Here is a 24,106-nt window from a genome sequence, read left to right on the forward strand (position 1 = left end):
GCTACAAAACAGATTAATTTCCGTGTAAATCTAACATGTCTATCATATTATGTAAAGCTACTGAAAAACGCTGTTTTCACAACCTGATAACACAAGACATCTCACAGACATCAGTGTGCACACACATCCTGCAGTCGATGGTAACTTCCACATTTTTCAGAAGCTCATACATGTGCACACGCATGATCTCCTTTGGATGCCATTAAAATGTCAGTTTATCCTACAACACCAATATAAACATACAGAGGCGAATATATTAGAGATACACAGATAACACAATAAAGGGCATATATATATATATATATATATATGTACACTTTGCACTGGGATACCAATTAATTATTAAGAAGACAATCCTCATACGGAAAACTAGAAGGGTGGAATATCAAAGCTTATGAGCAGATTAGCAGCAGCATTTAATTTGCCTTGTACATGGAATATTTTTGATAAAATTTAATTTTACTTCCGGAGAAACGTTTTCTCTGGTGATCAAACATTAATTTAAATTAATTTTTTATTATTTTTGTATATTTTTATCATAAATTTCCTCAGGAAATTTTATTGTAATGTTTGTGTTAAAACTGTTCAATTTTGCTTTAAAAATTGTGTTAAATTATATTGTCGTATCTGACTGTCATACTTCTATGTGATAAAAACTTTTTGTCATGTGAATTTCCTCAGGAAATGTATTGATTGTAATGTGTTTGTGTTAAACTGTTCAGTTTCGCTCTTAAAAATGTGTGTTCAGCAAGTTGCATTGTCGTATCTGACTGTCATACTGAGTCTTCAAATCTGTGATTAAAAACTCTATATTAATATTTTTTCATAGGAATTTTCTCAGGGAATTTATTGAGAGTAATGTTTGTTTTAAAACTGTCCACAGTTTTGCTCTTAAATATCATAAAGTATTATTAACTGTATGTAGATGTAAGCTGAATTTATTTTTGCTCCTAGAATGTGTAGTTGGTTGTAGATCAATAGATGAATTTTTTTGTTTCATTATTATTTCTCAAAGATTATTGTTTATTTGTGTGCTTTATTTTTGAGCATCATCAAATCTGTAAGTGATTTCAAAAGTTTCTGCATTATTGATTTTATATGTGAATTCCATAAATACACTGCAAGTTACTATTTGAATAAAACCTGCTGAATTTTAAAACATTTATAAAGTTTGTTTTACGTCATTTTTAGTTCTCAATAGGAAAAAGCACAAAACAATTGTAGATATATTGAGCAGGAACATTGCACGAACATCATATGAACAAAGAATGAGGACAGGTAATGTTAGCATTCGAACATTCTACAAATGTTCATTTAATGTTCTGGTTCAACTGTTCATATGTTTGTATAATGTTCATTGAATGTTTGCATGCAAACATTACCTGTCCTCATTCTTTGTTCATATGATGATCAGCCAATGTTCATGCCATGTTTGCAAACGTTCAATGAACATTCAAAGAATGTTCAGTTTCTGGGTGGGTTCTAAAGTCAGCTATTTTTACATTGAGCTTTGATTTGACAAAGCTTCCAAAAAGACGACGACGAAAGATGAATTTTTGATAGAGAATAAAGATGCTTAAACCTTTATTCTGACGAGCCAGACTCCAGAGCGCTGCAGAGAAAAACATCCAGGTCAGCTGAGACGTTCAACAGCGACTTGAAGTGCCACCGCGAAATCACAGCACAACAACAGAAATCATCCCCGCCACTGACAAAACCAAGCGGGTCGGACCGGCAGAGCCTCTTTCTCAAGGTCCCTGACGAAGCTGTGTGGCAGACGGAGCGTCGACTGAACCAGACGGCGTCCAGCATCGGACCTCACGGAGACCCGCTTCACTGCGCAAAGTAAGACCGGGCTATGTTGTCAGATAAACAGAGTGGTTTTATTTAACTCTATTCAAAATCATTAATCTTCTCTCAATAAATACCAAAGTAAATTACCTGTTAAATTAAGACATTTTTAACTCCTAAAACTCCCGCTACGAAACCAAATTTTCTGAACATCATATAATCATTGCTCATTGAATGTCATCATTAAATTGCTCACTGTGATACTTCCTGTTATTTAACTCCTGCCAGAGTTAAATAAGTATGTTAAATGTGTGAAGTTGTCTGTGATTTTTGTATGGTTTTACAGAGGGTGTCAGATTTGACCTGCGGAGCTTATCCTTTAGAAACTGAGACTGAGTAATTAAATTGAGACTAATCAATTAATGAATGTTTAAACTAAAAGTACCTATACTTAGAACTAGGTGGTGCCCTTTTCAAGGTAAAATTATCCACAAGTGATAATTTTCAGTATTCCAAACACATTATTATATTCATCCTGTGGTCCTCCTTTCCTAGATAACTTTGGTGTCAATAGGAGTTTGTGGTTTGGGTGACATGTTCAGGTTCAAATCTGGGTTTGTCATTGACAAAGGTTTGTAATTATCCCAAATTCAAGCTATTTGAAAAACTGCAGAAGGTGTGAATTTTTTTTTCTGTCGGAAAAGTGTACTGTCTCAGTTTGTGATTGAGGCTGTTGTGTGTCATATGGGTGTGTTTATGTGTTATTGTGTGGGTTGGTACTTTACTGTCTCTTCCCCTGTCTGTCAGTCAGCTGTTTGGATGGTCCCCTGCTGTGTGTGTGAGCTGTCATCCCCCTGCCTTGCTCATTTAGTTGTGTGCATCTCTTCCTGTGTGATGGCTAAGATTCATTCCTCTGTTCTCCTTGTTCAAGTTGTAGGAGCATAAATGCAATTTGAGTTCATCAATATTTGGACAATTATTTAAGTTCATGGTGATTTAGGTTTACTCTGCTAATTGTTTAAAATAAGGACTATTTACAGCGAGTTATAAAATCATATTTAATTAATTATATGTCAAATGTGTGTGTATAACTCATATTTTTAGAGTTCATAAATATTCCTTATGTGTGATTTTGTAGCGCCCCTTGTGGCTTTAAGTGGTCATGCACATTTAATTGCAGCCAAGCACAGGCTCATCTGTAGGCGTGTGGTCGGTTTTTCGGTCAGGCAGCACAGAGTGGAGCTGCACAGGTTTTGACCTCTCTATCTTTATCTTTCCCAATCTTTTTTATTTTCTCTTTGTGGATAATTTTGTACCAATTACTAGTTTATTTTTGAAGTAAAATATTTAACTGAGGATCATGTGGAGTGTGTGCTTTGATTTGTGTGTATGTAACCAGATCCACAAATGTGTTAAAAAAATTCTGCGTGTGTATTGCCTGTGCTCTTACATGTGACTTTTGATACACTCCTGCTGCGTTAGATCTGTAAATGCATGCAGCGATTTCCATGTGTGTGGAGACTTGTCTCTGCCACCGTGGCTATTCAGCTTCACACCACCAGGGGAGGCAAGCACCAACGATATCGGTCACCCCTCCCGTTTTAAGCCTGGCCACCACTTCAAGTTGGATGCAATGCAATATGGGTAAAATATACTGATAAATAAATGTGTTCTTATTCTGCAGATTGAAATCCTTTGTTGAAGTTTCTTAGAGCTTCCTAAAATTATATCCGAAGGTGCTTTTGATGTCTAAATTATGAAACAGCATGGCAACAATGTTGCCTCAAGGCCCAAACAGAAGTAAGGTCTAACCTTACCAACCCCCAGAGCAAGCAGACAGGCGACAGTGGTCAGGAAAATCTCCCTCTGAGGAAGAAACCTCAAGCAGACCAGACTCAAAGGAGTGACACTCTGCTTGGGCCATGCTACCGAAACAAATTACAAAACAATTCACAAAACGAATATACAGAAAATGTTGCCGGTGCACAGGACAGGAGGGTTTCAGAAACAGATACCACACCATCTCTGGATGGAGACGCACCTCAAACAGAGAGAATCAAAAACAGAATCAGGCATCAGAAAGACAACAAATACAGTATAATTTGTCAGCATTAAGGAACAAGAAGAACAAAAGAACTACTAAGGTGATCACCAGCCACTAGCCCCAAGCTTCATTAAAAGACCCAGAATTTAGATAATGTTGAGACCGCCGCCCACTCCATTTCCTAATAAAATGAATTTAAAAGAGTAAAAACCATAGCAACATACCGTCAGGATTTGAGTTTTGTCTGCTTTTATTTCTTTGCTTTGATGTGTTTGTTCAGTTACTTTCTGTTTTGTTAAGTCTCCTGCTGGGGTTTTTCCTGTTTGGGTCTGTCTGGCCCTTTCTCTCTTGTATATCTCTGCTGGCTCTTGGTGGTGGGTCTTTCGCTGTCTCTGGCCACACCCTCATTCGGGAGCGTTCCACGCACACTGGGTGTATATAAGCTCCTCATTTTGCCTTGCTCCCTCGCCAGATTGATGTGCCTAGTGCCTTCTCTCCAGCTCTGTTTTATGTATTCTCGTCCTGCTTCCCTCAAGTGTGTTAGGACTCCCTGCCTGTATCCTCGACAACGCTTTTTGCCTGATGTTTTTGTTGTTGAGTGACAAGACCAAAAAGTGACACAGTGAAGACTGCCTCACTGACAAGGACCCCGTTTACTGTTTCAGTAAACTGTTTTTACTTACAGAGCTTGTTGTCTGAGTCCTGCATTTGCATCCAGCCTAACCTGTCAACTAGACCTGATAGATCAATCTGGCCAACGATGGACATAAATGTGTTATATTTGTGTCCCCCAACAGCTAATAAGCTAAACCTAGATATATAAATAAGAGCAACACCCCCGCCTTGCTTCGTATCACAAGGGACATGACTAAATGTGTATGCCGGTGGGCAGGCCTCATTTAAGGGGAGGACAGCTGTAGGTTTAAGCCAGGTTTCACATAACCCAATCATATCTAAGTGATGACCCATAATTAGATCATTAATCAACAATGATTTTGAGGACAGTGATCTTATGTTAATGAGACCCAGATTAAGGACTGCTGTGGGGTTGACAGTTGGACAGTTTGGATTTATTGGTGGTTCCAGAGTAGCATATATAAGGTGCCTGTTGTGAACACGCACAACAAACACAACAAATTACAATTTCGGTCACAAGTCGAATTCCAACGGTGTCGTGTGGGCAGGCTCGACGATAGGAGACGTCTGTCCAAGTCGAACCGGAACCACCCGATTTCCTCCGCCACCGAACCCCGGGAATACTGGAGCCGCCAAGTCCCGAACTCCCAGGTGGTCACTGCCTCCGCTCGTCGGATCCGGTACTGCTGGCGAGGAACAGAAACAGTCAGATGTGGGTGCGGCTGCACCCAACAACACGTGAGGTGGAAAACACCACCTCCACCTCTAATCAGACACAACACTGTAATGTAGGAATAAGAGTACTTATCCAAATACGTCCTTCTCAGTCTTCAGTTGTTTTACACACAAGCAACAAGGTATTAATCCGTATGGCTGGCTGAGTTCGTTACCTCCTTGGTAGAGCGATATCTCGGCAATGAGGTGGAGATGTCGTCCAGCTGATATACCCCTCCGCTGATGGATGTCAGCTGTCTCAGTTGATAGGTCACGGCTGTCACCTTGGCTGCTCCTGTGAGGCGGCAGCGCCCTCTGGTGCCTGGAGCCCGCACTCCAGGCAGGGCGCCCTCTGGTGGTGGTGGGCCAGCAGTACCTCCTCTTCAGCGGCCCACACAACAGGACCCCCCCCTCAACGGGCGCCTCCTGGCGCCCGACCGGGCTTGTCCGGGTGGCGGCGGTAGAAGTCGGCCAGGAGGGCCGGGTCCAGGATGAAGCTCTTCTTTACCCAGGAGCGTTCTTCGGGGCCGTACCCCTCCCAGTCCACCAGGTATTGAAAGCCCCGGCCCATCCGTCAAACATCCAGAAGCCGGCGCACAGTCCAAGCCGGCTCGCCATCGATGATCCGGGCAGGAGGTGGCGCCGGACCGGGAGTACAGAGGGGCGAGGTGTGATGCGGTTTGAGTTTTGACACATGGAACACGGGATGGATCCGCAGTGAGGCTGGAAGCTGAAGCCTCACTGCGGCGGGATTGACGATTTTGAGGATCTTGTACGGTCCTATGTATCGGTCTTTTAATTTCGGGGAGGCCACTTGCAGTGGAATGTCCTTGGTGGACAACCACACTTCCTGCCCGGGGTGATACGTAGGGGCCGGGGTCCGCCGCCGGTCTGCATGGGTCTTCGCCCTCGTCCGGGCCCTCAACAAAGCAGAACGGGCGGCACGCCACACCCGACGGCACTTCCGCAGGTGGGCCTGGACCGAGGGCACACCGACCTCTCCCCCAACCACCGGAAACAATGGGGGCTGATACCCCAAACACACCTCAAAAGGGGAGAGGCCGGTGGCTGATGACACTTGACTGTTGTGGGCGTACTTGATCCAGGCCAGATGAGTACTCCAGGCCACCGGGTGCGCGGCTGTCACACAACGTAGTGTCTGCTCCATCTCTTGATTGGCCCGTTCTGCTTGCCCGTTGGTTTGGGGGTGATACCCGGACGAGAGACTGACCATGGCCCCCAGTTCCCGGCAAAAGCTCCTCCAGACGTGCGAGGAGAACTGGGGACCACGATCGGAGACGATGTCTGATGGTATCCCATGCAGCCGGACGACGTGGTGGACCAGGAGGTCCGCTGTCTCCTGGGCCATTGGGAGCTTCGGGAGGGCCACGAAGTGGGCCACCTTGGAGAATCGGTCCACTATCGTGAGGATGACGGTGTTTCCCTGGGACGGCGGGAGGCCCGTGACAAAATCCAGGCCGATGTGAGACCAGGGGCGATGAGGTACGGGCAGCGGCTGTAGCAATCCTGAGGACTTGCGGTGGTCGGCTTTGCCCCTGGCGCAGGTGGTACAGGCCTGGATATAATCCCGGACGTCGGTCTCCAGGGATGCCCAGCAGAAGCGCTGCCGGACGACTGCCACGGTTCTTCGCACCCCAGGATGACAGGAGAGCTTAGAACCGTGACAGAAGTCCAGGACCGCAGCCCTTGCTTCTGGTGGGACGTAGAGCCTATTCTTCGGCCCGGTTCCGGGGTCCGGGTTTCGTGCCAGGGCCTCCCGGACGGTCTTCTCCACATCCCAGGTGAGGGTGGCCACGATAGTGGACTCCGGGATGATGGGATCCGGGGGATCCGACGACTCCGTTCTGACTTCGTCTTCATGTACCCGGGACAAAGCATCCGATCTTTGATTTTTGGTCCCGGGACGGTAGGTGATCCGGAAGTCAAAATGGCCGAAGAACAGTGACCAGCGGGCTTGCCTGGGATTCAGCCGCTTGGCGGTCCTGATATACTCCAGGTTCCGGTGGTCAGTGAAAACCGTGAATGGCACGGACGTTCCCTCCAACAGATGTCTCCACTCCTCAAGAGCCTCTTTCACCGCAAGGAGTTCTCGATTGCCGACGTCATAGTTCCGTTCGGCCGGGGTCAACCTGCGGGAAAAATAGGCACACGGGTGAAGGACCTTATCGGTCTTCCCGCTCTGGGACAGCACGGCTCCTATCCCTGAGTCCGAGGTGTCCACTTCAACCACTAACTGGCGACTAGGATCGGGCTGCACCAGAACGGGTGCAGACGAGAAGCGCCGTTTCAACTCCTTGAACGCGGCATCGCAACGATCCGACCAGGTGAAGGGAACTTTTGGCGAGGTCACGGCTGTCAGGGGGCTAACTACCTGACTGTAGCCCTTAATGAACCTCCTATAGAAATTAGCAAAGCCTAGGAACTGTTGCAGCTTCCTACGGCTTGTGGGTTGGGGCCAGTCTCTCACCGCCGCAACCTTGGCCGGATCAGGAGCGACGGAGTTGGGGGAGATGATGAACCCCAGGAAGGACAAAGAGGTGCGGTGAAACTCACACTTCTCGCCCTTAACAAACAGCCGGTTCTCCAATAACCGCTGCAGGACCTGACGTACATGTCGAACATGGGTCTCAGGATCCGGAGAAAAGATGAGTATGTCATCAAGATATACGAAGACGAATCGGTGCAGGAAGTCCCGCAAGACATCATTAACCAATGCTTGGAACGTCGCGGGAGCGTTTGTAAGACCGAACGGCATGACCAGGTACTCAAAATGACCTAACGGGGTGTTAAGTGCCGTCTTCCACTCGTCTCCCTTCCGGATCCGAACCAGGTGATACGCATTCCTAAGATCAAGCTTGGTGAATATCTTAGCTCCATGCAGGGGCGTGAACACCGAATCCAACAAGGGTAAGGGGTATCGGTTACGAACCGTGATTTCGTTCAGCCCCCTGTAATCGATGCATGGACGTAATCCGCCATCCTTTTTCCCCACAAAAAAGAAACCCGCACCCATCGGGGAGGTGGAATTCCGGATCAACCCGGCAGCCAAAGAGTCCCGGATGTAGGTCTCCATTGATTCGTGTTCAGGTCGTGAGAGGTTGTACAGCCTACTGGACGGGAACTCAACACCTGGAACCAAATCAATGGCACAATCATACGGGCGGTGCGGGGGAAGGGTGAGCGCCAGATCCTTGCTAAACACCTCCGCAAGGTCATGGTACTGCACCGGAACCGTCCCTAGATTGGGCGGGGCTCTGACCTCCTCCCTGGCCTGGGAACCGGGAGGAACCGAGGAACCTAAACATACCCGATGGCAGGTCTCGCTCCACTGAACCACTACCCCGGACGGCCAATCGATCCGGGGATTGTGTTTCAACATCCAAGGGAACCCTAAAATCACACGGGAGGTGGCCGGAGTCACAAAAAACTCGATCTCCTCCCGGTGATTCCCCGACACCACCAGAGTTACTGGTGGTGTCTTGTGAGTGATTGGAGGGAGTAGGGAGCCATCTAGCGCCCGTACCTGCACAGGCGAGGTAAGCGCCACCAGAGGGAACCCTATCTCCCTGGCCCATTTGCTGTCTAGCAAATTCCCTTCTGAACCCGTGTCCACCAGTGCTGGGGCCTTCAGGGTTAAATCCTCATACAGGATGGTAACTGGGAGTCGTGTGGCGATGTGGGTGTGTCCCACGTGAATGTCTCGGCCCACCCCTAGCCCAGTTTCTAGGGGCAGGCGTTGGTGTTTAACCGCTCGGGGCAGTCTCTTAATTGATGCTCAATCGAGCCACAAACAAAACACGCCCCGTGGGCCAGCCTCCTTTGTGTAACCGGTGCCCTAAATGTTGCCCTACTCGTGTCCATAGCTTTGTCAGCAGGGGGGGCTGTAACCGCACGGAGCGCAGGGGCCGTGGAGCGTGGGGAGGGCGGAACGCGGTCGGAACCGGAAGGGAGAGGGACGACGCGTGCCCGGCCACGCCCTTCGTCTCGTTCCCGACGGCGCTCTTCTAACCGATTGTCTAATCGTATGACAAGATCGATGAGCCCATCTAAATCCTGCGGTTCGTCCTTAGCCACCAGGTGCTCCTTGAGGACCAACGACAGTCCGTTTACAAAGGCGGCGCGGAGGGCAGTGCTATTCCAGCCGGACCTCGCAGCCGTGATGCGGAAGTCGACTGCATAGGCAGCTGCGCTCCGGCACCCCTGTCTCATTGACAGCAGCACGGCTGAAGTGGTCTCTCCTCTATTAGGGTGATCGAACACTGTTCTGAACTCCCTCACAAACCCATCATATGTCTGAAGGAGCCGTGAATTTTGCTCTCAGAGCGCTGTAGCCCAAGCGCGTGCCTCACCACAAAGCAGATTTATCACATAAGCTACTTTGCTAGCGTCGGTCGCGTACATGACGGGACGCTGTGCGAAGACGAGCGAACACTGCATAAGGAAATCCGCGCACGTCTCCACACAGCCTCCGTACGGCTCTGGGGGGCTTATGTATGCTTCAGGGGAAGGTGGGAGGGGTCGTTGAACGACCAGTGTTACGCACAGGGTCGACGGGAGGGAGAGCCGCAGCGGCGCCCGGAGGGCGCGCTTCCACCTGCGTGGCGAGAGCCTCCACCCTGCAGTTCAGGAGGACGTTCTGCTCGGTCATCAAATCCAACCGAGTCGTGAAAGCGGTGAGGATCCGCTGCAACTCACCGATCACCCCTCCTGTGGACGCCTGTGCGCCCTGTTCTTCCATTGGCCGTTCAACAGCCGGTTGACGCCCCTCGGGATCCATGACGCTGGCCGAGATATCCTGTTGGGAAAGTGTAAGTACACGGGCCCACAACAGGGGGCGCAAATGAACGGACAATGAAGAAAGTCAAATAACAAAGCTTTACTGTTGTGAAAACGCACAACAAACACAACAAATTACAATTTCGGTCACAAGTCAAATTCCAACGGTGTCGTGTGGGCAGGCTCGACGATAGGAGACGTCTGTCCAAGTCGAACCGGAACCACCCGATTTCCTCCGCCACCGAACCCCGGGAATACTGGAGCCGCCAAGTCCCGAACTCCCAGGTGGTCACTGCCTCCGCTCGTCGGATCCGGTACTGCTGGCGAGGAACAGAAACAGTCAGATGTGGGTGCGGCTGCACCCAACAACACGTGGGGTGGAAAACACCACCTCCACCTCTAATCAGACACAACACTGTAATGTAGGAATAAGAGTACTTATCCAAATACGTCCTTCTCAGTCTTCAGTTGTTTTACACACAAGCAACAAGGTATTAATCCGTATGGCTGGCTGAGTTCGTTACCTCCTTGGTAGAGCGATATCTCGGCAATGAGGTGGAGATGCCGTCCAGCTGATATACCCCTCCGCTGATGGATGTCAGCTGTCTCAGTTGATAGGTGACGGCTGTCACCTTGGCTGCTCCTGTGAGGCGGCAGCGCCCTCTGGTGCCTGGAGCCCGCACTCCAGGCAGAGCGCCAGCGCCCTCTGGTGGTGGTGGGCCAGCAGTACCTCCTCTTCAGCGGCCCACACAACAGTACCTGGAAGTAGGTTTAGGTTTGAGACATTCCACACGATTCGTAGGTAGCAGACACAAAATATTTGATATTGCTGTAAAGCCAATGGGCCATCCTCAATTTCAACGTCATCCAATGTAGTAATGGGTATTAAGTTTGCAAAGAATATCCCTCTATGATTTTTAATAATCCCAGAAATGTCTCCTATTTGCTCACAAAAAGCAGACAATTTAACACTTCAGACTTTTGTCAGACTGTTTTACACATTTGTGGATCTGGTTACATACACACAGGTCGAAATACACATTTGCAAATACTTTTGCTACAGTAATGGCGCCATACAAAAGACGCAGTAACCGGAAGAAAATCCGCGAACCAAAAACAAAATGGGGAGCCACAAAACATTCCACCTGCTGTCGGATGGATAGGCATGCAAGATACCACGGCAACGGTTTTGTGCATGCTCATGTCCACACGCTCAAACACAGTGTGAGCACATGGAAAGTCGCACACACATATTAGTGGACAGGAAAATTTAAAAGACACCACAATGTATAATACTTCATTCCTGTTGTAAAGAGCCTTGTTATGGCATATATTGTCACAGTGCATATACTGGGCCTCATGTATCGTAAATTTCCGGTGTAAATTTGAAGTACACCAAAGTTGCCGTGACATGTATCAAGCAGTGCGCACCTGCCCATTTCCGGCGTACGCCCGACGTGACCTTGATAAATGCGGCGGGTGAAAACAATCGTAATTATAATGAACACACCCATAAATATTCAGACTCCGCTTCAGACACACCCTCATTTCACAACATGGAAGCCAGGAAGATGGCAAAGAAAAAGAACTTCACCAATCATGATGCGTGCCAATAGAGAGTCAAAAGCGGCCGTCGTATTGTTTTGTAGTATAATCAAAAAACTGTTATTCTCTTTTCACATGTCAATAATTTTTGACGTGGATATTTGCTACCTCAATTAGTAAGACATGCCTTATTTTTCAGATTTCTTTATTTTTTAAATGTATTTCTTTATTTATTTTATGTTAAACAAATGGAGAAAACAAAACCTGATTGCAGCACGGGCGAAGGGAATGACAACACTACAGTTGTAATTATCAATTTCATTGTCTAAAATGATCACACCACATAAAGTTAAGCTCAGCGCTGCTCTGGCTCCAGGCTCGAAGTCAGGAGAAAAAGGCAAACAGCGCTTTCTTTGTGGTCAGCGCTGTGGCCACGGATCGTGCTCCATAGACCAACAATCCCGCAAAAGCGGGATTTGTATTAATTATTATGTAGTATAATCAAGAAAGTGTTATTTATGTAACATATGCTTTGATTTGTATAATGGCACTGTTTATCATGTTGATCATTTTCATTTTTATGTGGATTCCAGTGCTGGTTCATTTTGGTGTATGATTTACACCACCTCTCGACTTGGTGTATATTTTCAGCGCTGCATACACCAACGACCACATTGATAAACGCCAAGTAGCACAGCCATTTTGGTGTACACCCCATATACGCTCAAATATCGCCGGACGCAACATTGAGACATGAGGCCCATTGTCACCACAATGATATATGCCATGTTCAGCGGCACTGGCACAGAATGTCGCCGGCACATATTGTCCCAAACAACAATATATACTGATAATCAATGTACATATCATCATTGGTCATCAGAGCAAGTAAACCTTGATGCTTAATTATGAGGAGGGCAAGGCAGCGGGTGGGGGGAAGCCCACAGGAGGCTGCAGACAACCCCATCGTCGGACACCATCGTGTGTCAGCTGCTGATGGGGAATGTTTCAGCAGATATCCCCAGGTGGAACCAGGACTCAGGTCAAAAGTGTAACACCAGTCTTTTCAGTTTGAGACATCAGTACTTTTGGGAAAGACAATTATTGGATTAATTTTGAATGAGGGTATCAGGATGAATAAAACAACAGGTCTTTTTCAGTCTGTCATTCAGGCTTTTGTTTTCTTCCCCTCTTCAGGTGTGTTCTTAGCAACCATCTATTACTATGGCCTTGAGGGAGGCAGTCCCCTCTGCCTTCAATGCGCATGTGTCATTTCAGAGTGCCAGCAGCAGTTCACTGAGTATTGCCTCGTTTTACTTTGTCATCTGATGGTTAATAATCACATTATTTCCTTTGATTGCTTTGGGTATAGAGAGTCAGACTCAGAGAGCCAGACATCCTGCTGTCATGCTCACATTGTTTCCCCATCTTTTATCATGAAATAATGCTGAATTTATGTGGAAATTATTGTTGTATAAAAGCTTCCGATATCTGTCATTGAGATACAGTGGGGCAAAAAAGTTTTTAGGCAGCCCCTGATTGTGCAAGTTCTCCTATTTAGAAATATGAGAGGTCTGTAATTTTCATCATAGGTACACTTCAACTATGAAAGACAAAATGAGAAAAAAATCCAGAAAATCAAATTGTAGGATTTTTAAAGAATTTATTTGTAAATTATGGTGGAAAATAAGCATTTGGTCACCCACAAACAAGCAAGATTTCTGGCTCTCAGAAACCTGTAACTTCTTCTTTAAGAAGCTCTTCTGTCTTCCACTCGTTACTTGTATTAATGGCACCTGTTTGAACTTGTTATCTGTATAAAAGACACCTGTCCACAGCCTCAAACAGTCAGACTCCAAACTCAACCATGGCCAAGACCAAAGAGCTGTTGAAGGACACCAGGAAGAACATTGTAGATGTACACCTGGCTGGGAAGAGTGAATCTATAATAGTCAAGCAGGTTGGTGTGAATAAATCAACTGTGGGAGCAATTGTAAGAAAATGGAAGTCATACAAGACCATTGATAATCTCCCTCAATCTGTTGGTCCACGCAAGATCTCATCCCATGTGGTCAAAAAGATCATGAGAACGGTGAGCAAAAATCCCAGAACTACACAGAGGGACCTGATGAATGACCTGCAGAGAGCTGGGACCAAAGTAACAAAGGCTACACACTACGCAGAGAGGGACTCAAATCCTACAGTGCCAGGTGTGTCCCCCTGCTTAAGCCAGTACATGTCCAGGCCCGTCTGAAGTTTGCCAGAAAGCATATGGATGATCCAGAAGAGGATTGGGAGAATATCATGTGTTCAGATGAAACCAAAATAGAACTTTCTGGTAAAAACTTAACTAGTCGTGTTTGGAGGAAGAAGAATGCTGAGTTGCATTCCAAGAACACCATATCTACTGTGAAGCATGGGGTTGGAAACATCATGATTTGGGGCTGTTTTTCTGCAAAGTGGACAGGATGACTGATCTGTGCTAAGGGAAGAATGAATGGGACCATGTATCGTGAGATTTTAAGCAAAAACCTCCTTCCATCGTTGATAGCATTGAAGATGCAACGTGGCTGGGTCTTCCAGCATGACAATGATCCCAAACACACCGCTCAGCAACGAAGGAGTGGCTCGATAAACAGCATTTCAAGGTCCTGGAGTGGCCAAGCCAGTCTCCAGACCTCAACCCCATAAACAATTTGTTGAGAGAGTTGAAAGTCCATGTTGCCCAGCGACAGCCCCAAAACATCACTGCTCTCTAGAGCAGATCTGGGTTTAGGAATGGGCCAAAATACCAGCTACAGTGTGTGCAAACCTGGTGAAGACTTATAGGAAATGTTTGACCTCTATCATTGCCAACAAAGATTATGTTATAAAGTATTGAGTTGAACTTTTGTTATTGACCAAATACTTATTTTCCACCATAACTTACGAATAAATTCTTTAAAAATCCTACAATGTTATTTCCTGGATTTTTTTTTTCTCTCATTTTGTTTCTCATAGTTGAAGTGTACGGATGATGAAAATTACAGACCTCTCTCATCTTTCTAAGTAGAGTAACTTGCACAATCAGGAGCTGACTAAATGCTTTATTACCCCACTGTAGATGATGACTGGAGTGTAGTTTTAAGCAGAAACAAGATGGCAATCAGTGAATTGCTGCTGATTGTCTGAAATGATGCATGTGCAGTGAAGGCAGGGGGGACTCATTTTTACGGGGGACCGTTTGGTCAGCAACACGGGGTTACAGATGCTGCTGGTATTCTCTTATGGGCATGTCAAAGGTCACACTCCACTGTGCTTTTTTTTACGCAGATACATTTCTTGCAGAAATTAGTCCACAGCATGTCTTCATATTTATTTAATAACAAATATGAAGCTTTTAAAAATGATAAAAGGCACATCTATAGACACAAAAGATTACCCAACTCATGGACCAATACATGAAAGCTAATAAACTGAGTTAATGTAGCTATTTCAGGCGATATTTACTTTAGACCGACATTTCAAGGGGTTTCAATTCATCTGATGTCGGTTGATGACCTCATGCTATGCACAAAAGCTGGAATGTCAATGGAGGGTGACCCTGAAATTCATTCATTTTTTTATACCCGCCCATTCCAATTAATGGTCATGGGAGAGCTGGAGTCTCTACCCTGAAACTGCCTTTAAGAAAAAAAAAATCATGTCATGGTAACCCAAGAGAGAAAATTACCCCTTTTCTCTTTTATTTGTGTTGATGTGTTTGTGCAAATTTATTTTGAAAAACATGTATTTTGAAAAGAGGAAGTGTGATCCTCTCTAATTTTATTTTCCTGTGTTCACAGTCACATTGGGTGATAATGATCTTCTCTTTTGTTAAAAGTGATATTAGTCCCACCTTCCAAGCAGAAGACTGAAACAGGCATGAGTTTATCTGTCTTTTTGCACTCTGAGAATGAACAAGACAGGCTGCAGATGGTCCAATGCTAAGTGATTTTAGTTGTTTTGTTGATGGAAGCATGAGCTGGAGAAGCCGTGTGGCGTTGGCCCTAGCCGTTTTCGTGCTGATACCTCATCTTGGTGAGTTAAGACCAGGTGCTTGCTGAAGAAAACATGTGAGCACAATGGAAATAACTGCTTTTTCATGCTATCCTTGGCAAGTATATGTGTGTATATTGTCACTGTTATAGCATATAATGTATTTTGCCAAATCAGTCAATCAGTCAGTAGCACTATCCTAAACTTAGCATTATGCTAATGCTAATCGAGTGTGGATCTTTTGTTTTAAAGCAATGGAAATGCTATTTTTGTTTAAGATATGATTTTGCCAAAGAAGATTTAGAATTCATTCGTCAAAATATGCCTGTTGACCAAGCTGCACAAATTCACAAATGTCAATAAAATGTGTGTCCACTCATTTTTAACTATTCAGTTTTAAATATGAAGCAAATGAAATGTGAAAACATGAAAGGAGTTTGTGTAGAAAATGCAGTTTAATACAACAGCAACTCAACATTAAGGTGTTTAAATTTATTTAATGTGTGGAGAGCTGGTGGTGATGGGAGTGTTTATTCGTTGGCATGTCCTGTTTATATCGCTGAGGTTTAAGCTATCCACCTGCCAAGTATATGATGAATAATCACGTATTCAAATTGTTCTTGTGCAGTGTTTCTTCAAGCATATGCACATTTTATACCCCCGTCACACATAGCCAGAATCAAGCAGAATGGCATCAGAATGACGACTTGGCGCACGTCCGAAAATGGACTGCATTTATATAGCGCTTTTCCATCTGCATCAGACGCTTAAAGCTCTTTACAATTATGCCTTACATTCACCCCGATGTCAGGGTGCTGCCATACAAGGCGCTCACTACACACCGGGAGCAATAGGGGATTAAAGGCCTTGCCCAAGGGCCCTTAGTGATTTTCCAGTCAGGTGGGGATTTGAACCCATGATCTTGTGGACTCAAGCCCAACACCTTAACCACTAGACCATCACCTGCCCAAAAAGTGTCGGATTTCAGTTCCAAAACATTCTGACAGCCATCTGCGGAAGTTCACACAGTTGGTCAAAATCGGCTGGCGGTCCCGAGTGTGATGCACATGTTCAAAAACATCCGGGTGCCATCGAAATGGGACACCTATCCGATGGCAGCCCATGTGCAATCTGAGGACCATCTTACCGCAATTTACATATTCTGACGGTGGAAACACAAGATCTGAAATGATTTGAGCACGCATGACGGAACCTCATGATGGATCTGGCACAGCAACGCCTGCCGGTATGACCTGCACGTGCCATGTGTAATAATGCCCCCCCCACACACACACACACTCTCCTCCGGAGTGCAAAAGAACTGTTGAAATGTACAGTAGTGTTCAGAATAATAGTAGTGCTATGTGACTAAAAAGATTAATCCAGGTTTTGAGTATATTTCTTATTGTTACATGGGAAACAAGGTACCAGTAGATTCAGATTCTCACAAATCCAACAAGACCAAGCATTCATGATATGCACACTCTTAAGGCTATGAAATTGGGCTATTAGTAAAAAAAGTAGAAAATGTCATATCCATATAATAATCCATAATGCATTGTCATATACAGCTCCATGGTGTAAACATTCAAAGATGCTGCGTAGATGTGAACACGACACAACTCACGATAATCGACACAAAATCGAATTAACAGTAACACCTCCAAACTGACCTGTATTGTTGACCTGTTACGATGTTTAAAGCTTAAAACAATTTTCTTGAGGTAATTATTGATAAAGTTTTCATAAAATCAAAGAAAACAGTGTATAACAGTGTTGGCACAGTCGTGATACATGGTATACAACTTCATATTCATGATATTCATGCATTGCACAGTGCATGGCACTCTGCAAAAGACATCAGTTTATCGCCCAAAAGTCACGGAGAGTTACAAAAATAAGACAGAATAATTACTTATGGAAGGAAATCGCCAACAGGCGCAACTTTCAGGCATTTTCTTGACTGCGATCTATGAGCAACTCATTGAACTGCGGCGGCAAATAATGTGCCGGCTCCGCTGATTTGTCCGGTTTGAATGTGGCGGCCACGCCTCCTTGTCGGCATGCGTCTCAGCGCAGTAGTGCTGAGACACGTTCTTATATACAGCTAGTTCTAGTTCTTATATACAGCTCCATGCTTGAATCTGACCTTTCTTTTGTGTGTCTGCATGTGATGCTGTGTACACTTTAACAAATTACGAGATATATGCAGAGGTGTCAAATCCAGCTTCAAAAAGTAAAAGTCCAGCGACATATTTGTTCCATCTTCCCGATAAACCAGCTGATTGTAATTAGTTCAGCTCTTCAGGCAGGTGGATGAGCTAATTATTGAGATCACCTGTTTTAGGTGCACAGGTAGAAACAACACATGGGAGGGTTTTACTTTCTGAAGCTGGATTTGATACCTCTGGATATATGTACTTAATATAATTTTTTTGTTAACCCTCACTACATAACATGGTTATTCAACAAAATATATAATAAATTGAATAAAATATACAATTTACTGTGTTGTATTTTACAGTGTATTCTGTTTAATGTTTAAACAACTGAGGTATGTGGGACAGGTTGACAGAACTAAATTAAGTGAACATGGCAGAGAATGGTGGCAAATCAAAGTATTTGATGTGAACACGCCAAGTTTAATTTACGTATTTTTCCTATGACCTTCCTTTGTGTATGTGCTCAGAGATCAGATTCAGTTCTGATTTTATTCTGCTTTCTATGTCATCACTGGTGATATGATTGCTGTGAGATCAGATAATGGTCACTTCCAAACAGGTTGTGACTGTGGTCCCAGCTCTCTTCAGGTCATTGACCAGGTCCTCCTGTGTAGTTCTGAGCTTTCTCAGAATCATGTTACCCCTCAAAGTGAGATCTTGCATGGAATCCCAGACCGAGGGAGATTGACAGTCATCTTGTGTTTCTTCCACTTTCTAATCAATAATCACAACAGCTGTCTTCTACCAAGCTGCTTGCCTGTTGTCCTGTGTTGTGGAAGTGTAGGAACACAGACCCACAACAGGGGGCATAAATGAACGGGCAATGGATAAGCCAAACAGTAACAATTTAATGTTGTAAATTGTGCACAACGAAATACAGACAACAACCAGTTTGGAACTACAGTCAATTACACATTGGGTGACATGTGGGCAGGCTTGAGGATAGGAGACGCCCGTCCAGAACCAAGCCGGATCCCACACGGCCCTCACCGCCAACAGATCTGAAGAACACCGGAGCCGCCAAGTCCTGGGTCCCCAGGTGGTCACCGTCTCCAGCTGTCAGACCTGGTACTGCTGGCAGAGAACAGAAACAGCACAGGTGAGTGTGAGTACGCACACTCAGTAATCCCACAGTCTGTGTTCTTTTGGGAGGGAGCACCTCCACCTCCAGTCACACACTCGTGCAGCTCCTGTCTAACCACTTATCTGGTTGGGGTGTGAAGCGAAGTCGTTGCTGATCACACCAAACGCCAATCCCACAGATAAGGCAACACCACAGAAAAATGGCTGCAAAGAAGTTCAGACTATTAGTCAGCGTTAAGTGTAGCAGAGAAATTACCTCCAAGGTAGCTGATTTCTCGGCGAGGAGGTGGAGTTGCAGTCCGGCCTTTATGGTGATGGTGATGAGTTGAATTAGTGACAGCTGGTGCCGATGATGAGTGACAGCTGTCACTCCCAGTGGCGCCGACGCCCTCTCGTGCTTGAAGCCCGCACTCCAAGCAGGGCGCCATCTGGTGGTGGTGGGCCAGCAGTACCTCCTCTTCAGCGGCCCACACAACAGTCCTGTAGTCCATCCCAGCCTTGTGCAGGTCTACAGTTTTGTCCCTGGTGTCCTTAGACAGCTCTTTGGTCTTGGCTATGGTGGACAGGTTGGAGTGTGATTGATTGAGTGTGTGAACAGGTGTCTTTTTTACAGGTAACAAGTTCAAACAGGTACAATTAATACAGGTAAAGTGTGCAGAATAAGAGGGCTTCTTAAAGAAAAATTAACAGGTCTGTGTGAGCCAGAATTCTTGTTGGTTGCTAGGTGTTCAAATACTTATTTGCAGCAGTAACATACAAATAAATTATTAAAAAAAAATTATGAATTGTGACTTACTGATTTTTTTGGGTTTTTTTTTTTTATTATTATGTCTCTCACAGTGGACATGCACCTAAGATGAAAATTTCAGACCCCTCCATGATTTCTAAGTGGGAGAACTTGCAAAATCACAGGGTGTTTAAATACTTATTTTCCTCACTGTATGAGTCTTTATTGTCCAGATATGTAAGGGCTGGGTGGAGGGTGGTAGCGATGGCATCCTCGGTTGAGCGATTGGACTGATATGTGAACTGGAAGGGGTCTTGGGAGGGGGGAGCACAGTGAGGACTTCTTTGGAACCGGGATGATGGTAGTTGCCTTGAGGCATGGGGGAATAACCACCTGACTCAGAGAGAGGTTAAAGATGTCTGTGAAGACAGCATGCAGCACAGCCGGGAGAACAAAGAACGGCATCCAGCTGTGAACACAGCGGGTGGGATCATCATGACACAGTTCGTGCTATTGCGTGAAGCAAAGGCCTGCTCCTGTAAATGGGCCTTAACACAACCATGTTAATGCCATTTTACCATCAATTTGTGCATGCTGTTATTGCCACCCATATAATTGCAACCACTTAGGTGTGTTAATTGTTCATAAGTGTGTCTCTGGTGTGCACATTACTCTGATGACTTCATGTGTTCACACTATTAACTGTTCCTAGCATCACCTCTACATGTTGGCAGTGGAACAATAATTGTAGAAACGTATATCCACTAGCCAGGATTTTTGTGTGATGCACCGCACATTTCCACGGTCATTTCACTTTTGATGCATCTGAACGTAAGCATGGAGACAGATGTACGCCACCTACAAGTCATAATGCCATAAACTATACAAAGGATGTTGTTGTTCTTTCGGCTGCTCCCGGTTTTGTTTGGGGTCACCACAGCAGATACAGCCAGATCCACATTAGTAATTGGCGCAAGTTTTACATCGGATGCCCTTCCTGACGCAACTCCAGTTTTACCTGGAGAAACACACGCAGCCGCTGGTGTTCCAGAGAGGTCTCCCATCCAAGTACTAACCAGATCCTGCTCTGCTTAGCTTCTGAGATCAAATCAAATCAATTTTATTTATATAGCACCAAATCACAACAAACAGTCGCCCCAAGGCGCTTTATATTGTAAGGCAAAAGCCATACAATAATTACAGAAAAACCCCAATGGTCAAAACGACCCCCTGTGAGCAAGCACTTGGTGACAGTGGGAAGGAAAAACTCCCTTTTAACAGGAAGAAACCTCCATCAGAACCAGGCTCAGGGAGGGGCAGTCTTCTGCTGGGACTGGTTGGGGCTGAGGGGAGAGAATCAGGAAAAAGACATGCTGTAGAAGAGAGCAGAGATCAATCACCAATGATTAAAAGCAGAGTGGTGCATACAGAGCAAAAAGAGGTGAATAAAAAGAAACACTGGGTGCATCATGGGAAACCCCCCAGCAGTCTAAGTCTATAGCAGCATAACTAAGGGATGGTTCAGGGTCACCTGATCCAGCCCTAACTAGAAGCTTTTTCAGAAAGGAAAGTTTTAAGCTTAATCTTAAAAGTAGAGAGGGTGTCTGTCTCCCTAATCCGAATTGGGAGCTGGTTCCACAGCAGAGGAGCCTGAAAGCTGAAGGCTCTGCCTCCCATTCTACTCTTACAAACCCTAGGAACTACAAGTAAGCCTGCAGTCTGAGAGCGAAGCACTCTATTGGGGTGATATGGTACTATGAGGTCCCTAAGATAAGATGGGACCTGATTATTCAAAACCTTATAAGTAAGAAGAAGAATTTTAAATTCTATTCTGGAATTAACAGGGAGCCAGTGAAGAGAAGCCAATATGGGTGAAATCTGACGGGATCAGGCTTACACAGAGCAGAACAATTAAACATTTAAATATAAAATTTATTTCACAAATACACAATAAACAATACACAAAAAGTAACAATGTGCACACTTCTGCCATTGTATATGAGATTTATTTTTCACCACCAGCTGTATGCCAGCAGTGACTATTTTTGATCTGCTCGGCATTGCAACTGCTATGTTGCAATTACTCATGGTGTGTATAAATATGGAAGATATGGAAGAATTGAAACTTTTCTCTGTGTTAAGTAGGGACCAGACTGCATGAGTGATGATGGTTTTTGTTTGTGTGATAAAGCAAATATCATACTAGTAAAGCCATTCAGCATTACACAAAGACCATCATTTGTTGATGCAAGGCTAGGCTGTTCATCTGACTTTCTTGTAAATATTGCCCGACATGCAGATATTCCAAATATTTGTATATATGTGGAGGAGTGTCAAGATCAATTCACGTTTGCTACTAACTGAAATTGTCAAATTGGCCTATAAGTTCTTACTGGGATCCTTTTGGTTGGCCTACAGTTTCACATGGAGATATTATAGGCTATCCTATAGGTTCTGATGGAAATGCTATTGGTTGGCCTTTTGGCCATAATAGAGAGTCAATAGGGTGTCCTAAAGGTTTGCATAGCGCCTCCTATAGGATCACTTATGGAATCCTGTAGGGGGAACATCCGGATCACCAATGGCAGTTTATAGGTTTTGCTATGCGGGCCTATAGGTTGCTCTATAGGCTTGTGTATGGAAATTCCATGAACTAGCCTATAGCGACCTATAGTCCATGCTTATAGATTAATAATCTTGAATTTTGAATTTGTAATAAAAGATATTATTTGCAATAATGTTGTGTAACTTTTTTATACTTTGCCTTTTATATCTGTTTGTGTATAAGTGTGATGTGTATATACACACTTCTCAAATATATTATGGTTACAGGTGAACAAAAAGTAATGTCTCCTTGCTCATACAGTGGCAACATAATCTTCCATAACAATATGCACACAAAATAAAACAATCTGTTTTTTTTTTATTCTAATTCCGCATTTTTTTTTCTAGCAGATAGTTTATCTGCTAAATTTGAGTGGAATGAATTGATTAATATGGTGGCTCTGTACGTTGGCATGTCTATAGAGGCGTATAGGTTTCTATTGGCAATGCTATAGGTCTTCGAAGGCCAAGACCCCTATAGGTCGCATGCCTATAGGTATTCTATTGAAACGCACAAGACCCCTCTAGAACCCTACAGAACTTTTTCGTAAGGGTGATTTATAGGTTCTTACAGGGATCCTATAGGCTATCCCATAGGTTCTGATAGAAATGCTATAGCCTGGCCTTCGGCCCTTATAGAGATTCTATAGGGTGTTCTGTTGGTCTGTAGTTATCCTATAGGATCGCCTATGAAATCCTATAGGCCGAACGCCCCAATTGCCTATGCCGATTTTAGGTTTTGCTATGGGAACCTATAGGTTGCTATATGGGCTTGTCTATGGAAAATCCATAGACTAGCCTACAGCAACCTATAGACCATGCCTATAGAATTACCTGTAGATTTTTTTTTTTTTGTAAGGGCTGTCAGTGGGCCTGTTCATGCGACAACGTTCATTGTAAACACAGACCACACAGCTATAGGTCTGGCATCTCACAGGCAGTCTGGCACCCTGCTGCTTGTAGCGGTCAGTCCTGCAGTCCCAAGCAGCATTATATGTACCTCAGACAGAAAAACAGAGAGCAGAATCAGTCAGGGGGACAACTACACTAAAGCAGAGAAAAATACTAAGGTGATTCCCAGCCACACAAACAGACCCCAAGGCTGAGACCTGTTCCATTGTTAATCAAAAGGACAGGAAGCATGGTTCCATATGCCAGTATGCTAGCCATATGAGAGGGAGAATAAATACCTCTTAAGTCTGGATTTGAAGGTCTCTACATAATCTGACTGTTTTATTGGCATAGAGAGATCATTCCACAAAACAGGTGCAGGATAAGAGAAGGCTCTGTGGCCCACAGACTTTTTATTCACCCTAGGGGCACAAAGTAGTCATGCACTCTGATAGCGCAGAGCCCGGGCCGGTACGTATGGCTTGATTAGGTCAGCTAAGTAGGGAGGTGCTAGTCCATGAATAATTTGACACGAGTGAAGCTCCCTCATGGTACAGGGAGCCCCAAAAAGGAAGCACCAAATTTTGAGTCCACAGTGAAACAGGAAATGTCAAATGTTGACACGTCTGGTTGAAAAGAGCCATTTTGCAATCAGTGACACGTATTGACTGCTACGTCCATCCTGCAGAGTTGTTGGCGCTGAGTTCCACAAAAAGTTCTTATCCATCTCAGGAGAAGAAGAAAAATGTTTGAGTCAGTTTTGAATTTGAACTCGTAAGCTGAACCACAGACTCCTAGTTACTGTATATTGGTAAGTAAACAGCCACTTTCTAATGTCTAAAATGATCTTACTTAAACTCAAACAGAGTAAATCTCTACAACTTGGTATGAATTTAATTGAAAATATAAAATACAGCTTCCTGATGGAGTGGTGTAGATGAGGTTTTTCTTAAAAAGAAAACCTGAAAGCTCAGCTAATTTTGCCATATTGTGCAGCCCGACTGTGAAGTAGCTGAAAAGTTAGAATCTGAATTT

At 44.7% G+C, this 24,106-nt stretch overlaps 1 long non-coding RNA gene across 1 annotated transcript; it reads left to right on the forward strand.

The window, feature by feature from the left end:
- The first annotated feature begins 2,733 nt into the window (after positions 1-2,733).
- Positions 2,734-17,467, forward strand: LOC117520461. Its single transcript, XR_004563657.1, has 3 exons — positions 2,734-2,747; positions 3,632-3,637; positions 17,200-17,467. It is a non-coding gene; the product is annotated as an uncharacterized LOC117520461 (long non-coding RNA).
- Positions 17,468-24,106: the final 6,639 nt, after the last annotated feature.

The sequence above is a fragment of the Thalassophryne amazonica genome, chromosome 1 (assembly GCF_902500255.1).
Source record: "Thalassophryne amazonica chromosome 1, fThaAma1.1, whole genome shotgun sequence".
NCBI classification, from domain to species: domain Eukaryota; kingdom Metazoa; phylum Chordata; class Actinopteri; order Batrachoidiformes; family Batrachoididae; genus Thalassophryne; species Thalassophryne amazonica.